We start from the raw sequence: 15,587 nt of genomic DNA, 5'->3' as shown, positions 1-15,587 counted from the left end.
TGATAGGAATTCAAACTAAGCCTGGAGAATAAGCCTCCTTTGCTCTACTAATAATAATGATGGTATTTGTGCCAAGCACTGTTCTAAGCGTGGGGGTAGACACAAGGTAATCAGGTTGTCCCACGTGGCGCTCAGTCTTAATCCCCATTTCACAGATGAGGTAACTGAGGCACAGAGAAATTAAGTGACTTGCCCAAAGTCACACAGCTGACAAGTGGCAGAGCTGAGATTAGACCCCACGACCTCTGACTCCCAAGCCTGTGCTCTTTCCACTATGCCACACTGCTGCTATTAAACACAGAGTGAGTAATTAATGAATGCTCCTATTATTATTTTTACTATTTCTATTATCACTGGAAACTTTACTGAAAACTTTACCTTGCAGTCAGGTGATCTTGGAGAACCAGATTAAGTGACTGACCAGAATGTCTCTTCTACCTTTCTAGTCTTTAGAAGGAAGTGATGATACCGGTTTTTCTACATCCACTAAGTCTCTAGCAATTATGTAGAATCAACATTGGTTATTTCCCAAAGTCAGATGTATTCACTGTTAACACTTCCACTGGAAATATCTCAGAGATTGCTGAAAATTTCACCTCCTCTCAAAAGTGAACACCTGACTAATCGGGGAAAGAAATACATCACAGGAAAACCAATGTTTTACCAAGACTGTGGCTCTCACACCACAAAGCTATAAATGCTACAGTAAACACTTGAGGAAAACAAGTCTTCTAAGATCACCAACATATCTCGGTATCGACATTTATGAATATGTCCAGTAAATCTCTCTCCTGTCTTTCTTCTCTGTCCTCTCTCCCTCTCTGCCACCTTTTCTCCCCATTTTCCCTTCCCCTCTTCCCCAGTCTCTCTTATTTATATCTTCCTCTCTTTTCCCCCTCTTCCTCACGTTTCTCTCTCCCCCTCTCCCTCACCTTTCTCTCTTCTACTTCTCTCTCTCTTCCTCTTCCCCTCCTTCTCTCTTTCTTCCTCCCTCCCATCTCCTTTTCCCTTCCCCTCTTCCCCTCTTATCTTCCTCTTTCCCCCACTTCTCTTCCCCACTCTTATCCCCTCTTTCCTTCTCTCTTTCTCACTCTTTCTCTCTCTCTCATCTCCCTCTCCCCCTCTCTCTCCTGCAGTATGGAGATATCCTTCCCTGCTTCTGCCAGAGAAATGAACAAATACACAAACCATGGGGACAAGCATGACAGCTGATTATTTGGGCAATTGTTATGCATTTTCTGTGTGTCAGGCACTGTGTTAAAAGCTGGGGTACTTAAAAAACAGATCAGAGAGAATCCCTGTCCCATATGGGGCTCCCAGATTAAGGGGAAGGGAGAACAGGTTTACTTTAGTCTCCATTTTATGGAGGAGGAAACTGAGGCACAGAGAAGTTAAGTGACTTGCCTAAGGTACAGAACAAGATGTGTGACAGAACTGAGACCCGAAGCTCACTGTGGGCAGGGAATGTTTCTGTTTATTGTTTTAGTGTATTCTCCCAGTGCTCTGCACATAATGAGGGCTAAATAAATCCGATTGAATGAAGGAATTAGAATCCATGTTTCCTGGCTCCCAGTCCTGTGCTCTGCAGCACTGGAATCAGTCCCTCATCCTACAGAGGTGGAAACCATGTGTGCAGTTGGACTATATCTCCTCTTACGTCCCTCCCATTTATTCAGAGACACACTCTGCTGCTTCAGCCCCAGAGTCCCTGCCTGTGGGGACTATTTCATTTACTTTTCCCTTCATGCTTCTATTATTATAGACTTCATCATACTCAAACAAAATAGCTCCCGTCACCCATTTAACTCGCTCAACAGCTAGGACGGCTCCACGAGGGCCTGTGGGGAAGGCTATCTATACCAATCAATCAATATCTATGTCTATATCAATACCAGTAGGATTGATTGATCCTACTTGGATCATATCGTACAGTTCCAGCAATGTGAACTTGTTCTCTACATAACTTAAACCGTTCCTTGATAAAACTTGTTTTAATTGCTTGTGCCACTGAACAGATGTCTGAGTAATTATGGTCTCTCTTGGTTTTGAAATCAGTGCATGAATTTTTTTTATGTTATTTCTCTTTTCCGTTCTTATAATTATGGCAGACACCCATTGGAAACTCTTCTTTGTTTCTAGTTCCTCCACTCAGAACTGAAGTACTCCTTCACTTGTGCACTTATAATAATTGTGGTATCTGTTAAGAATTTACTATGTGACAAATGCTGTGCTAAGTGCCTGGGTCGGTACGATATAATCAGATGGGAGACAGTGCCTGAATCCCATTGGGCTCACAATCTAAGGGGAGGAAGAGCTAATATTTCATCCCCCTTTTACAGGGAAGGAAACTTGATCACAGAAAAGTTTACGTAACTTGCCCAAGAACAGAGCTGGGATGAGAATCCTATCTTGCCATCTAGGAGGGGGCTAAGCATTTTGATATTCACCCCAGTCCCACAGCATTTATGTAAATAGACTCAAACTCTACTAAATACTTGTTCTCCCTCTCTTAGACTGTGAGTCCTATGCAGAGAAGCAGCGTGGCTCAGTGGAAAGAGCACGGGCTTTGGGGTCAGAGATCATAGGTTTGAATCCCACCTCCGCCACATGTCTGCTATGTGACCTTGGGTAAGTCACTTAACTTCTCTGAGCCTCAGTTACCTCATCTGTAAAATGGGGATTAAGACTGTGAGCCCCACATGGGACAACCTTATTACCTTGTTTCCCCTCCCCAGCACTTAGAACAGTGCTTGGCACATAGTAAGCGCTTAACAAATGCCATTATTATTATTATTATTATTATTATTATTATTATTACTATTTCCCCTACTGGTAATTTATTTTAATACCTTGCTTCCTCTGTGGATTGCAAGCTCCTTATGGGCAGGGAACCGACCCATAGTGTCTACCAACATATGCTAAATAAATCTGACTTTGGGCAAGTCACTTAACTTCTCTGTGCCTCAGTTACCTCACCTGGAAAATGGGATTAAGACTGTGAGCCCCACCTGGGGCAATCTGATAACCTTGTATCTTCCTCAGCACTTAGAACAGTGCTTGGCACATAGTAAGCACTTAACAAATACCATCGTTATTATAGTAAGTGCTCAATAAATACTACTGATTGAGTGATTACTGTGGAGAGAGGGTAGGCCTTCCCTTCAGTCTCAATGAGTTTAAAACTGAGCGTCAAAGTCAAAGTTCATCCCCCAGTAGAGATGGCCTCGTTATTTCCTCATCATCAAATTTGGGTGTTTAGACAGCAAGATACCATGGTACTCTGCGCACAGTAGAGCTCAATAAATGTGATTGAATGAATGACCTGTTGGTTCCATTCTGGGAGATCTAGTCCCTCTGAAATATCCCCGGCATCTTTATTTCCTGGCTGGCCAAGATGCACTTTCTCTAGTGGTTACTCTCTACCCCGATCCGAAACCTTAAGATTCCTCTGTTCCCTGTAATGTAAGGGCTATCAGAACAGTAGGCATCATTTAGTATAATACCCCTTTTAGTACATTAGATGATACCCTAATGGGCAGAAAAGATAAATGTACTCACAAAAAAGGAAATCATTTATTTCCTTTAAGCTGATAGGAAGAGGTCTGTTATTTATAAATAATGCACATTCGGAGGTGATTCGGAAGCACCAATGGACTGTAATGGACTTCATAGTGTCCTAGGAATTTTTACAAATCATGACGAAGAGAGAAGAGCGGAATTTTTCAACATGCAATGCAGCTGGGTCACTAGGTACAAAGAGAAAAAGGTTAAAATTCAAGAACCAAAAAAGAGCTGCTCTAATAATGGGTAGATTCACTGAGCATACTAAATTTTTGTGGTTTCATGTAGCATCTGATGCAATTAGATACTTGAGAAGTATCAAGCAGGAGGCTATCAAAAAGGTGAAACAATCTCATGTGAAAGACTGCCCATCGTCCAGTTGGTTAAACACTGAAATGTGCTGAGATTCATGTAGAATCCCTCCCCAGTTTTAATCATGACATTCAGGCTTTTAAAGCTGTGTTCTGTGATTTATAGTCAGGATTGTTGATCTTACTGACTTTTTCTACTTATCGTTCCCTCCTCTACTGTTCCAGTGGTGTAGCTGATGCTTAAAATGTATTATTCACAGTTGGAAAGAAAGATTCAAGGTCAAAGACTTTTCTCCTGCAATTTCAATTCCTCCTCCTTCTTATCCTATTAGGCAGAAGAAATCAGGGTCCAGAGAAACGAAAGAGGTTGGTTGAGGTTAGCAGTTTTCCTCGATTTTCAGTCCTATTTTAAGTCCAGTTGGTTTGCTGCTGCTTGGGAAGGAGGTGGAATTTCTGATTATGCCTTGTTCCATTCCTTAGTTCTTTACTATATTTTTTTTTAATTTCCCAAGACACCCTTTGGTTGGGGCTCCCAATACTCTAGTGTCAGGAGCTGCAGACATTAATCAATCAGTCACATATATTAAAATGATTATGATGGTATTTGTTAATAATAATAATAATAGTGATGGTATTTGTTAAGCATTTACTATGTGCAAAGCACTGTTCTAAGCGCTGGGGGGATACAAAGTGATCAGGTTGTCCCATGTGGGGCTCACGGTCTTAATCCCCATTTTACAGATGAGGTAACTGAGGCACAGATAAGTTGTGACTTGCCCAAAGCCACACAGCTGACAAGTGGCGGAACCAGGGTTAGAACCCGTGACCTCTGACTCCCAAGCCCGTGCTCTTCCCACTGAGCCACACTGCTTCTCTAATAATGTTGGTATTAAGCGCTTACTATGTGTGAAGCACCGTTCTAAACACTGCGGGGGGCGGGGGGTACAAGGTAATCAAGGTTGTCCCACGTGGGACTCACAGTCTTAATCCCCATTTTATGGACGAGGGAACTAAGGCACAGAGAAGTTAAGTGAATTGCCCAAAGTCACACAGCTGACAAGTGGTGGAGCCAGGATTAGAACCCATGACCTTTGACTCCCATGCCCGGGCTCTTGCCACTGAGCCTCGCTGCTTCTCTAAGCTCTTACTATGTGCCAGATACCATAGTAAAAGCAAATCGAGACGGACACAGTCCCTGCCTACGTGGGGCTCACAGTCTCATTTTACCAAATAGGTAACTGAGGCCCAGAGAAGTGAAGCGACTTGCCCAAGGTCACACAGCGGACAAGTGGCGGAACCGGGATCAGAACCCATGACCTTCTGACACCCAGGCTCATGCTGTATCCATTACGCCATGCTGTGCAGAGCACTGTATTAAGTGCTGGGGAAGTACAATTTAACAGAGTTGATAGGCACGTTCCCTGCCCACAACGAGCTTACAGTACAGCAAAACATCACAACCACACAGGACAAATTTTTCTGTGCTCAATGGAGACTCGACAAGAATCTCCACATGTTTCAGGGTTTAACCAATTGTATCACACATTGACCCATTCAACTGCATATTCCCTCATAGGTGAACTTTGTTGGTGGTGTCTTTGAATATGAAGGACAACTACATATATTCATTCATTCATTCATGCAATCGTATTTACTGAGCGCTTACTGTGTGTAGAGCACTGTGCTAAGCGCTTGGGAAGTACAAGTTGGCAACATATATAGATACGTGCATAGATGTGATCAATATCCATATATGTAGATATCTAAGAATAGATAGATTACAAGCTTGTTGTAGTCAGGGAACATATCTACCAACTCTGTTATATTGTATTCTCCTGAGTGCTTAATACAGTGCCCTGCACGTGGTGTGAGCTCAAATAAAATTGATTGAAATTAATATAATTGATAGTTCGACCTTTCACTGGTTTGTCCCACCTCTAAAATCAACACCCTCGGGAGCCATTATTTGTCAAGGGCAAAGACTTCCATTCATTCAAGTTTTAATTAGATACAAAGAACAAGAAAAGAGAAAAGCAAATATTTGGTTCATGGGTGCTTGATTTTTTTTTATCTACTCTGTTCTGTCCAATACCCTTTCCTTTCCAATGCTCTTTACAATTATCTGTAGCAGAAAACTCTCTTCTTAGGCAGATATATCTAGAATTACTGAGGACCTGAAAAGGCAATTCCAGAACATATGTCATGCTGGCAAAATGAAATAGGTGTTTTTGGAAATAAATCAGAAACAATAGGGCTTGATTAAAATAGAGAAACTCCACTAAATGGCAACTTTATTTTTGTGTTCTAGAGGAGTTAAGCTGACATAGTTCCAAATAATCAGTAAAGGAATGCTAGAACGATACCCCTCTGGGCCCCTGAGCACCCAATCTGTTTTTAAGAATTATTTCAAATCCATGAACTCTGTGCCTCAGTTCCCTCATCTGGAAAACGGGGCTCAAGATTGAGAGTCCCACGTGGGGCATGGGTTGTGTCCAGCCTGGTGGTCTTCTATTTAGCCCTTGGCACATAGGAAGCGCTGAATAAATACCATAAAAAACAAACATCAACAGTGATTTTGGGGGTCTCCAAGAATCAGTGCAGGTGATGGGATTGAGAGGACAAAGATAAGTAGAGTTTTTCTCATTCAACCTTTGGTACAGAGTTGATGCTTAATAAAATGCATCATTATTACATAAGGGCTATAAACCTTTACTATGATTCATGCTAATTTAGGAATGGTTCTTTACGTGTGCATGGTGAGACTGGCCTTTTCAGCCCCGCTCATACTCATTCATGATGTGCATCTAGCTTTACTTCTATTTATTCTGATGACTTGACACCTGTCCACATGTTTTGTTTTGTTGTCTGTCTCCCCCTTCTAGACTGTGAGCCCGTTGTTGGCTAGGGACTGTCTCTATAGGTTGCCAACTTGTACTTCCTAAGCCCTTAGTACAGTGCTCTGCACACAGTAAGCGCTCAATAAATGCAATTGAATGAATTAATTCAATCGTATTTATTGAGTGCTTACTCTGTTCAAAACACTGTACTAAGTGCCAAGCACTCAAGAGTCAAGTCTGCCGACAGCAACTCCTTGTTATAAAATTGCTTTTCTGTTGTACATCATTTCTCATCATTCAAGCATTCTCTTATTTTGTAGAAAGGTTATTTTCTTTTTCTTCAATGGCTTTAGGATGAAGCAGCTTTTCTCTTGTGAAACAATTTTCCTTAAAAAAGTGATTCTTCCATCAATCACAGTGAATGAAGCATCATTAGTTACCACAAGATTCAACATCCTTGGGGAAGGTGAATGAGGATTACAAGTAAGAATCTTCTTTCAAATGGCTTTCTGAGTTATAGGTGTTCTCTCATATATAAATTTCAAGTTAAGATGAATTAAGTTTCATATGGAATCTGTAGTGGCGTATACAGAACATCCTGTCACTTCCTCTTAGGTCTGGAATACCTTTGTGTGTGCCCGTAGCAATGATTTTTGAATCTTTATAGAAGGATTTGATATTTCGGTCTTGATTACAGCTCTGTTAGCAGTTAAGCACTTAATAAATAGCATTGCTAGATTGAATGACATCTTGATCCCTCACACAATCTGAAGGAGAATCCTACCTCAGGGGTAAAGCGCAAGGGTCTGGAGTGACCAAACTGAATGGGTGGCAGGAACTCCCACAGTGCCCATCTCCAGCGCAGGGTGGCTACATTGTTCTTCAGCGGGGCACAAAACTGGGGAAAACTACAAGTAAGCGACATCTAATGCATAGCTTTGGGTGCAGATGAATTGGGAAGGATAACTGGAAAGTGTTCCTCCAGGAAAGAGGATGATTCTGCTTTGTATTCTTTGTGCAACTCCCAGTGCATTTTACAGGCAATAAAAATGTCAGTAAATGCCCTTTTATGGGAATTCTGCTCCTCTAGCTCTCTCAACCCAAATTTCCTGTTAGAACACTGTTTTTATCTGCTTTCCTCCCTCTAAATATCCTAGCTGTTAGCTCAGAATTGCAGACATAAGTTTTTGGAAACGAATACTCTTGAACTGTGTACTGTCCAGTAAGAACTGACCTTATGTCCTGAACATTGAAGGACAGAGAAAATGTACAAACATTTTAAACCGCTTTGTGTCTTTATGATAACAGCTGAGATTGGCTTTTCTTCTAAGAAGTGATAACTGAGAAATGAATTGACTTAGGTTCAAGCAATCGAAACAGTCTTTTATGAAAGACTGAACTTTTAATGAAAGACCATAATCTCCGCTTAAGAGATAATGTGGGAAGAGTTTAGCTAATTTATATATATATATATATATATATATATATATATATATATATATATATATATAGATATATAGATATATAGATATATAGATATAGATATATAGAGAGAGATATATACATATATGTATATGTATATATCTCTCTCTATATATCTATATACAGAATTGTTTGGGGTAGCAGTAAAATATTATTATTATTGCTATTATTATCATTATTATTATGTTTCTTACTACTGTGTGCCAACTGCTGGAATAATAGAAATGGTACAATCAAATCACAGTCCTTCATTCATTCAATCAATCGTATTTACTGAGCACTTACTGTGTACAATAAAGAATCACTCTTGTGTATTTTCTCCAAGCTCTTAATACAGTGCACTGTACACAAGAAGTGTCGGAGCTGCAGAGATTTTTTTTATGCCAATCTTTCTGACCCTCTTTCATAGCTGTCAGAACCCAAATGGCATGCCTTCACCAGTCCAAAAGAGTTAAATATTCTGGAAGCTATTCTCAGAATGGTAAGAACTTACCTGAGACATTGAAAAAAAATGAAAAAAAAATCACAAATGGACATGAATAAAATATGACTTTCAAAATTTAGGACATGATAGATTCTGACAAGTGTGGGGAAGGAGGAAGAAAGACACATTCATGGCGAAAAGGAAATCTGAGGGAACAATATGAAGTCCGGGTTTCTGGGTGGCAATTTAGTGAAGATAAGAGACTCAAAAATCTCAGAGAAGAATAGTTTCCATCCTCGATGTGCATCAATTTAAAGCAAGCAGTCATGATAAATTACAAGGTTCAGAGAGATAAATAGTGTGAGACAGTTGAGGAAAAGTTTGAGAAATTATACAAATTATTGGCATCTTCAGTTAAAACAAAGAATACAATACCCCAAAGGAGATAACATTTACAATACAAGTTCCAATTTGAGAGGAAAAATTGATCTGACATAAAAAGGTAAGAATCCATTTAAAAAAGGGATATTCTGCTCCAAAAGCATCCTTTTTAGAGTGAGACCTGTTACTCCATAGTGACAGGAGACCCATGGTAAAAACAAATAGGCAGATCACTGAGGGTTAACCACATACTGAAATACGAAATCAAATGTACCTAACCCAGGCACATTTATGCTAATGATGTACATTTTGCTTTATTTCTGCTTACGTGGGAATTTTGATTTTGAGAAGCCAAGATGTAACCTTGCCCTGAATCCAAAGAAATACAAAAGCAGTGACATCGACTACATTTGAACACACAGTTGCCAGCACGTACTCATTCTTGTTGAGAAGCAGCACAGCCTGTCTGAGAGAGCACGGGCCTGGTAATCAGAAGGACCTGGGTTCTAATCCCTGCTCTGCCATTTGTCAGCTATGTAACTTTGGACAAGTCACTTCACTTCTCTGAGCCTTAGTTACCTCACCTGTTAAAATGAGGATGAAAACTGTGAACTGTGGGTCAGGGACTGTGTCCAAACTGATTTGCGCATATCCACCCCAGCACTTAGTACAGTAAGCACTTAGTACACCCCAACCTGGCACACAGTAAGCACTTAACAAACACCACAATTATTATCATTATTGTAGATTTCCAGCAGCCGTGGGGGCTTGGCTTCAGTGACTAGGCCCCAGGCTTCTAGAGCAATCAGATTAATTTCCTAATTTATGGTATTAAGCACTTCCTATATGCCAGGCACTGTATTAAGCACCTGGGTAGATAGAAGCTAATCAGGTTGGATACAGTCCATGGCCCACATGGGTCTCACAGTATTATGACCAGTCTAATCCCCTCCTCTGAGTTGTTCTTTCTGGCTTTGTAATTGGTTTGTTGTCTGACTATAGTGGTCTTTTAACCTTTCTCCTGTGTAAAATAAAGAAAATCATGGTGACCTGTGTAAGAGGATCATGGCACGGATTACCATGATTAATTAATGATTAGTAAATGCTCCTCGATGCCAGTGAGTTATACAAATGTCAAGAACTAAGAGATGCGGCAGAATTAAATGACTGAAATTAAACTGGAAAGTGAACACATTTCAAAGGAAAGAAATTTAGCACTAGCGGGTGGAAGCGAAGTGATCCGCAGGAAGCACAACAACCAATGTAGTCTATTATAGAATGGTATTAAGGGGAGGCAGGAGTGGAGTGGGGGTGGAGAGAGAATAGACAAATGGAGAGGGCAGACTGTGAGCCCCATGTGGGGCAGGGACTGTGACCAACCTGATTTGCTTATATGCACCCCAGCACCCAGTTCAGTGCCTGGCACATTGCAAGCACTTAATAATAACAGTAATAATAATGGTATTTGGTAAGCACTTACTATGTGCAAAGCACTGTTCTAAGTGCTGACAAATGCCACAATTATTATCATTATTATTACTAACAAATACCACAGTAAAGAAAGAGAAAGAAGCAGATTGACCGATGGAAAAGCATGGACCTGGGAGTCGGAGGACCTGGGTTCTAATCCTGGCTCTGCCACTTATCTGCTGTGTCAACCAGTCAGTCAAGCGTATTTATTGAGTGCTTACTGTGTGCAGAACACTATACTATGGGCTTGGGAGAGTACAATACAACAATAAACAGATAAGCTCCCTGCCCACAAGAAGCTTACAGCCTAGAGGATGGTGGACTTTTGGCAAGTCACTTAACTTCCCTGTGCCTCAGTTAGCTCATCTGTAAAATGGGGACTAAATCCTCTTCCCGCCCCGCAGCCCACTGGACGTAGACTGTAAATGGTATATACCCTTTAGACTTTAATAATAGTAATAATTATGGTACTTGTTAAGCGTTTACTATGTGCCAAACACTGTTCTATGCGCTGAAGCTTGTTGTGGGCAGGGGATGTGTCTATTCATCATTATATTGTACTCTGCCAAGGGCTTAGTATAGTGCTCTGCACACACAGAAAGTGCTCAGTAATTATGATTGAATGACAGGGATCGTGTCCTACCTGATTATCTTATATCTACTCTGAGATTTAAAACAGGGTTTGCCACATAGTAAGCATTTAACTACTACCATAAAGAAGGGTGGGAAGAGAGAGAAAGAGAGGCAGCAAACCCTCAAATCCATGTCTTTTCAAGAAATGGTAATAGGTGTTTTGAGTGAACAAGGGACCAACTGATTCTGAATAAATGTCCATTTTATAGGGTGTAAAGGCAAGCTCTGTTGATGCCCCTCCTGCCTTTATTAACAGTCCTTTGGAATCGGCCAATCTGTTCTGAAGCGGTAACTGGACAGACTTCGCCAAAATCAGCTTTGCAGCTCTGAGTTCAGTTCTCAGGCAAATATCTGTTTTTTCAGAAAGAAAAAAAGAATCGCAGATCCTCCTTGGGAATCACACCCTGCTCCCAAGCTGAGTGAAAATGTGTTTGGTTGCTCTTGCAAGATGAACACTTGTGCAAGATGCTCACACTCCTTCAGACACCTTCTAAATCTCTGCCTCAAAGGCATGGGGAACTTCTCAGTCTGTTGTGCCACAGATCATGGGAGATTGCTGGCCATTTTTGTTGCCTCTGTCAATTAAAGCAGCATTGCCTAGTGGAATCACTTGTCTGCTGTGTGACCTTGGACAATTCACTTAGCTTCTCCATGCCTCAATTTCCTCATCTACAAAATGGAGATTCAATACCTGCTTTCCCTCCCCTTTAGACTACGAGTCCCACGTGGGACCTGATTATCTTGTATCTACCCCAGTGCTCAGTACAGTGGTTGGCACACCGTAAGTGCTCAGCAAATACCACAATTATTGTTATTAATTGAGAATGAAAAAGCCTCCAAAATGGCCCTGTCACGTGCTTTATGAGATTGTGATGCAGCCAAGCCATGAAGAATCACTTGTTAGAGTAATGTGTTTTTGATGTATAAAATGCATTATAATTTTGAAATTAACTGGCTCTAAATCATGCTCGTCCACTCAGATTTTTGTTCAAAAGAGCTGGTTGTAGTTTCACATAGGTCACAATTTTATCTTTGGCTAGCCTGTCATCCACCTGCCGATTTCCTTCCAGTCTCTCAATAATATGAAAATATGAGAGTGTCTGCACATTTCTTTTGAGAACACTGCATTCACTGTGTAAAAATCTCACTGATGCAGATGAGAGGATTCCCAAAGCAACATGGCTGAACTTCATATTTTGAAAGCAAGTGCCGTCCTTTTCTCCTTTGAGATATTTTCTATGGCTTTTTCCACCAAACACCTACTAGAGTGTTGTGCACATTGTAGCTGCTCAGTAAATGCCATACTGAAGACTGTAAGATCCTTGTGGCAAGGGATTGTGTGTATCAATTCTATTGCAATCTGCATTCTGAAGCACCTAGTAAAGTCCTCTGCATACAGTGCTCAGTAAAAAACATTGATTGATTGATTATTGATGATGGGATCTCTAGACTGCACGCTCTTTGCGACCAGGGAACATGTCTACCAACTCGGTTTTACCATACTCTCCCAAGCACCTAGCACAATACTCTGCACACAGTAAGCGTTCATTAAATACAATTGATCGATATGGGAATGGGAGTAGACAGAAACCTCCTGGATTGTTGATGAAAGGGAAATTAGGGCTTGTTTTCTATCATTTTTCCAGTTATTTTAGATGACTAGTTGTGAATTTTGCCAACTTCCTTATTCTCAATTGAAAGACTGAGCAAAATGATTCCGCTTACAGTTAAACCTTATATGCATATACATACATGCACATTCACACTTCAATGCGAATTTCCATATTTCAGAAAGCTTCTGAAAATGTATAAATTGTAAACTATATGTTTCTCAATTGCTATATAGTTTTTAAGCTGTGTATGTGCACCATTTATTTCTAGTATAGCAATCTGTCAGCAGTCTGCAAATTAAGTGGTAGACGAAAGTTAAAACAAATAAATGTAAATATTTGGAGGGATGATTTTTCTGCCTTGTTCCATGCATCATAATCTCTATGTGCTTTTTAGAAGAATCCTATTAGGCTGGCAAACTCTCAACATGCATTCACAATCATTTCGTTACCTTAAAAATGGAAAATGTGTGAATCGCTGCTAGGCGAACCATTTATATCGTTGTTTTCAACATGGTATAGAACTACAAATGAGAGAATCCGGCTCCAATTCATTATTTAACACCCTATCTTTCTCTGATTTAAAATGCCATTGAAATGCTTCTTTAAAGGCAATTCGCCAATAATAAAGAAGATGTAGTTCCTTCTGATGTTTAGAAAAGTATTTTCTTGCTGCAGAAATTAAATAAATTAGGAAGCCGCTGGAGCCAGTGAGTCTTCCTAAATTGTGAAGTCAGAAAAACATCTAAAAAGTATGCCTATATAGGTAGGTTTTTGATGATTCCTTTATGTATCTTCTGATTTCCAGGATATAGTCCCCAGGCAAAAATGGGCGGTCACTAAATGCCTGTGCCTCAGTAGATTTTTGGATAAGGAAAATAGTAGGGTATCTGAATGTTTATGTAAGTACTGTGGGGCTGGAGTGATTATCAAAGTGCCTAAGAGATACACAGGCAAGTTAAGAGTCAATGCAGAGGGGTGGGTCTTGTCTTATGCTGTCGAGTTGTTTCCGACCCATAGCGACACTACGGACATCTCTTCCAGAATGCCCCATTCTCCATCTGCAATTGTTCTGGTAGTGGATCCGTAGAGTTTTCTTGGTAAAAATATAAGTGGTTTAGCCTTGCCTCCTTGCGTGCGGTAAACTTAAGTCTCCACCCTTGACTCTCTCCCCTGCCGCTGTTGCCCAGCATGGGTGAGTTTTGACTTGTAGCCGATTGCCTTCCATTCGCTAGCCGCTGGCCAGGCTAGGAATGGAATGGGTAGGCCTCTGCTTGACTCTCCCTCCTGTAGCCGAGACTGGTAGAGTACTGGAAACTCTCCAGGTGTGACCTGGAGAGGTGAGAAGGGTGGGTGGATAGGGGATATTAAGACCTTCATCTTTATTCACTTCTCTTTATTCATTCATTCAATCAATCGTATTTATTGAGTGCTTACTGTGTGCATAACACTGTACTAAGCACTTGGGAAATCACCCCTCCCTCAGCCCCACAGCACTTATGTACATGTCTTTAATTTACTTATATTAATGTCTGTCTCCTCCTCTAGACTGTAAGCTTGCTGTGGGCAGGGAAAGTGTCTGTTATATCGTACTCTCCCAAGCGCTTGCTACAATGCTCTGCACACAGTAAGCGCTCAATAAATACGATTGACTGACTGACTAGCCTGGGAAGACCTCTTGGAGGAGACGTGCTTTAAGGAGGGTTTTGCAAGTGGGGAGAATGGCGGACTGTCGGATATGAAAGGGGAGAGAATTCCAGGCCGGAGGAGGATGTGGACAAGAGGCCCATTGTAGGATAGACGGGTTTGAGGTACCAGAGCAGTCTGGTGTTACAGAAGCAGAGCGGGCGAAGGATTGTAGTAGATCAGTGAAGTTAGTGTTTTGCACAAAGTAGGTGCTTAATAAAAACCATTGAGGGAATGAGGTGACTGAGCGCCAGTGATGGCAAATATTGATCTATAACCCTTGAACCACGGATCCTTAGAAATCTCGTTTCCATTAAGCTCAGGTTTCACTGTGACCTCACTAGGCAGCCTGGCCTAGGGGAAAGAGCAGAGGCCTGAGAGTCAGAAGACCCAAGTTCTAATCCTGACTCTGCCACCCTGTGACCCTGGGCAAGTCACTTGGCTTCTCCGTCCCTCAGTTTCCCCATCTACAAATGAGCATTCAATATCTGTCATTCATTCAATTGTATTTATTGAGTGCTTGCTGTGTGCAGAGCACTGTACTAAGCACTTGGGAAGTACAAGTTGGCAACATATAGCTTTCCTCCCTCTTACTAAAACTGTGAGCCGTGTGTGGGACAGGGACCATTTCTGACTTGGTTAACTTTTATGGTACGTGCGTTCCTACTGTTTTTTACACTCTCCCCAGAACTTAGCACATTTTCTTGCACATAGCACCCAATCAATATGATTGATTGATCTATACCAATTCAATCATGATATTCACAGAGAGGACAACTGACAGCTTTAGAATTCCCTCGGCTTCATTGTTTCAGACATTGCCAAGTATATATCGAGATTAGGCAAAATATGGCTTTCTCATTTCTCTTATCATTATTCCAAAGATGTGGTAGGCTATACTGTGTTTCTCTCAATGAATCAATCTAGACTGTAAGCTCGATGTGGGCAGGGAATGTGTCCATTCATTGTCATGTTGTACACTCTCTTAGTACAGTACTCTGCACACAGTAAGTGCTCAATAAATATGATTGAATGAGTGAACCTCCAACTCCAATTCGCCATTCCTGGTAAAGGACCATTTCCCGGACTGTGGCTTCTGGCCTGTGGCTCCCAGCCATGTTCTGTTGTTGGTTTGTGGTTCTTTGGTTCAGGAAGCTTGGCCTCTCCTGGTCTATGGTGTTCCCTCCAAAAT

General features: G+C 41.1%; 1 non-coding gene across 1 annotated transcript; it reads right to left on the bottom strand.

Annotated features, from left to right (window-relative positions):
- Positions 1-13,914: 13,914 nt before the first annotated feature.
- LOC119937884 lies at positions 13,915-14,052 on the bottom strand. The gene has a single exon (XR_005454255.1). It is a non-coding gene; the product is annotated as a small nucleolar RNA SNORA7 (small nucleolar RNA).
- Positions 14,053-15,587: the final 1,535 nt, after the last annotated feature.

This window comes from Tachyglossus aculeatus, chromosome 15, assembly GCF_015852505.1.
Source record: "Tachyglossus aculeatus isolate mTacAcu1 chromosome 15, mTacAcu1.pri, whole genome shotgun sequence".
Classification (NCBI taxonomy): domain Eukaryota; kingdom Metazoa; phylum Chordata; class Mammalia; order Monotremata; family Tachyglossidae; genus Tachyglossus; species Tachyglossus aculeatus.
Note: the sequence above shows the minus strand (reverse complement) of the source record. Positions and strands in the feature narration are given on the sequence as shown.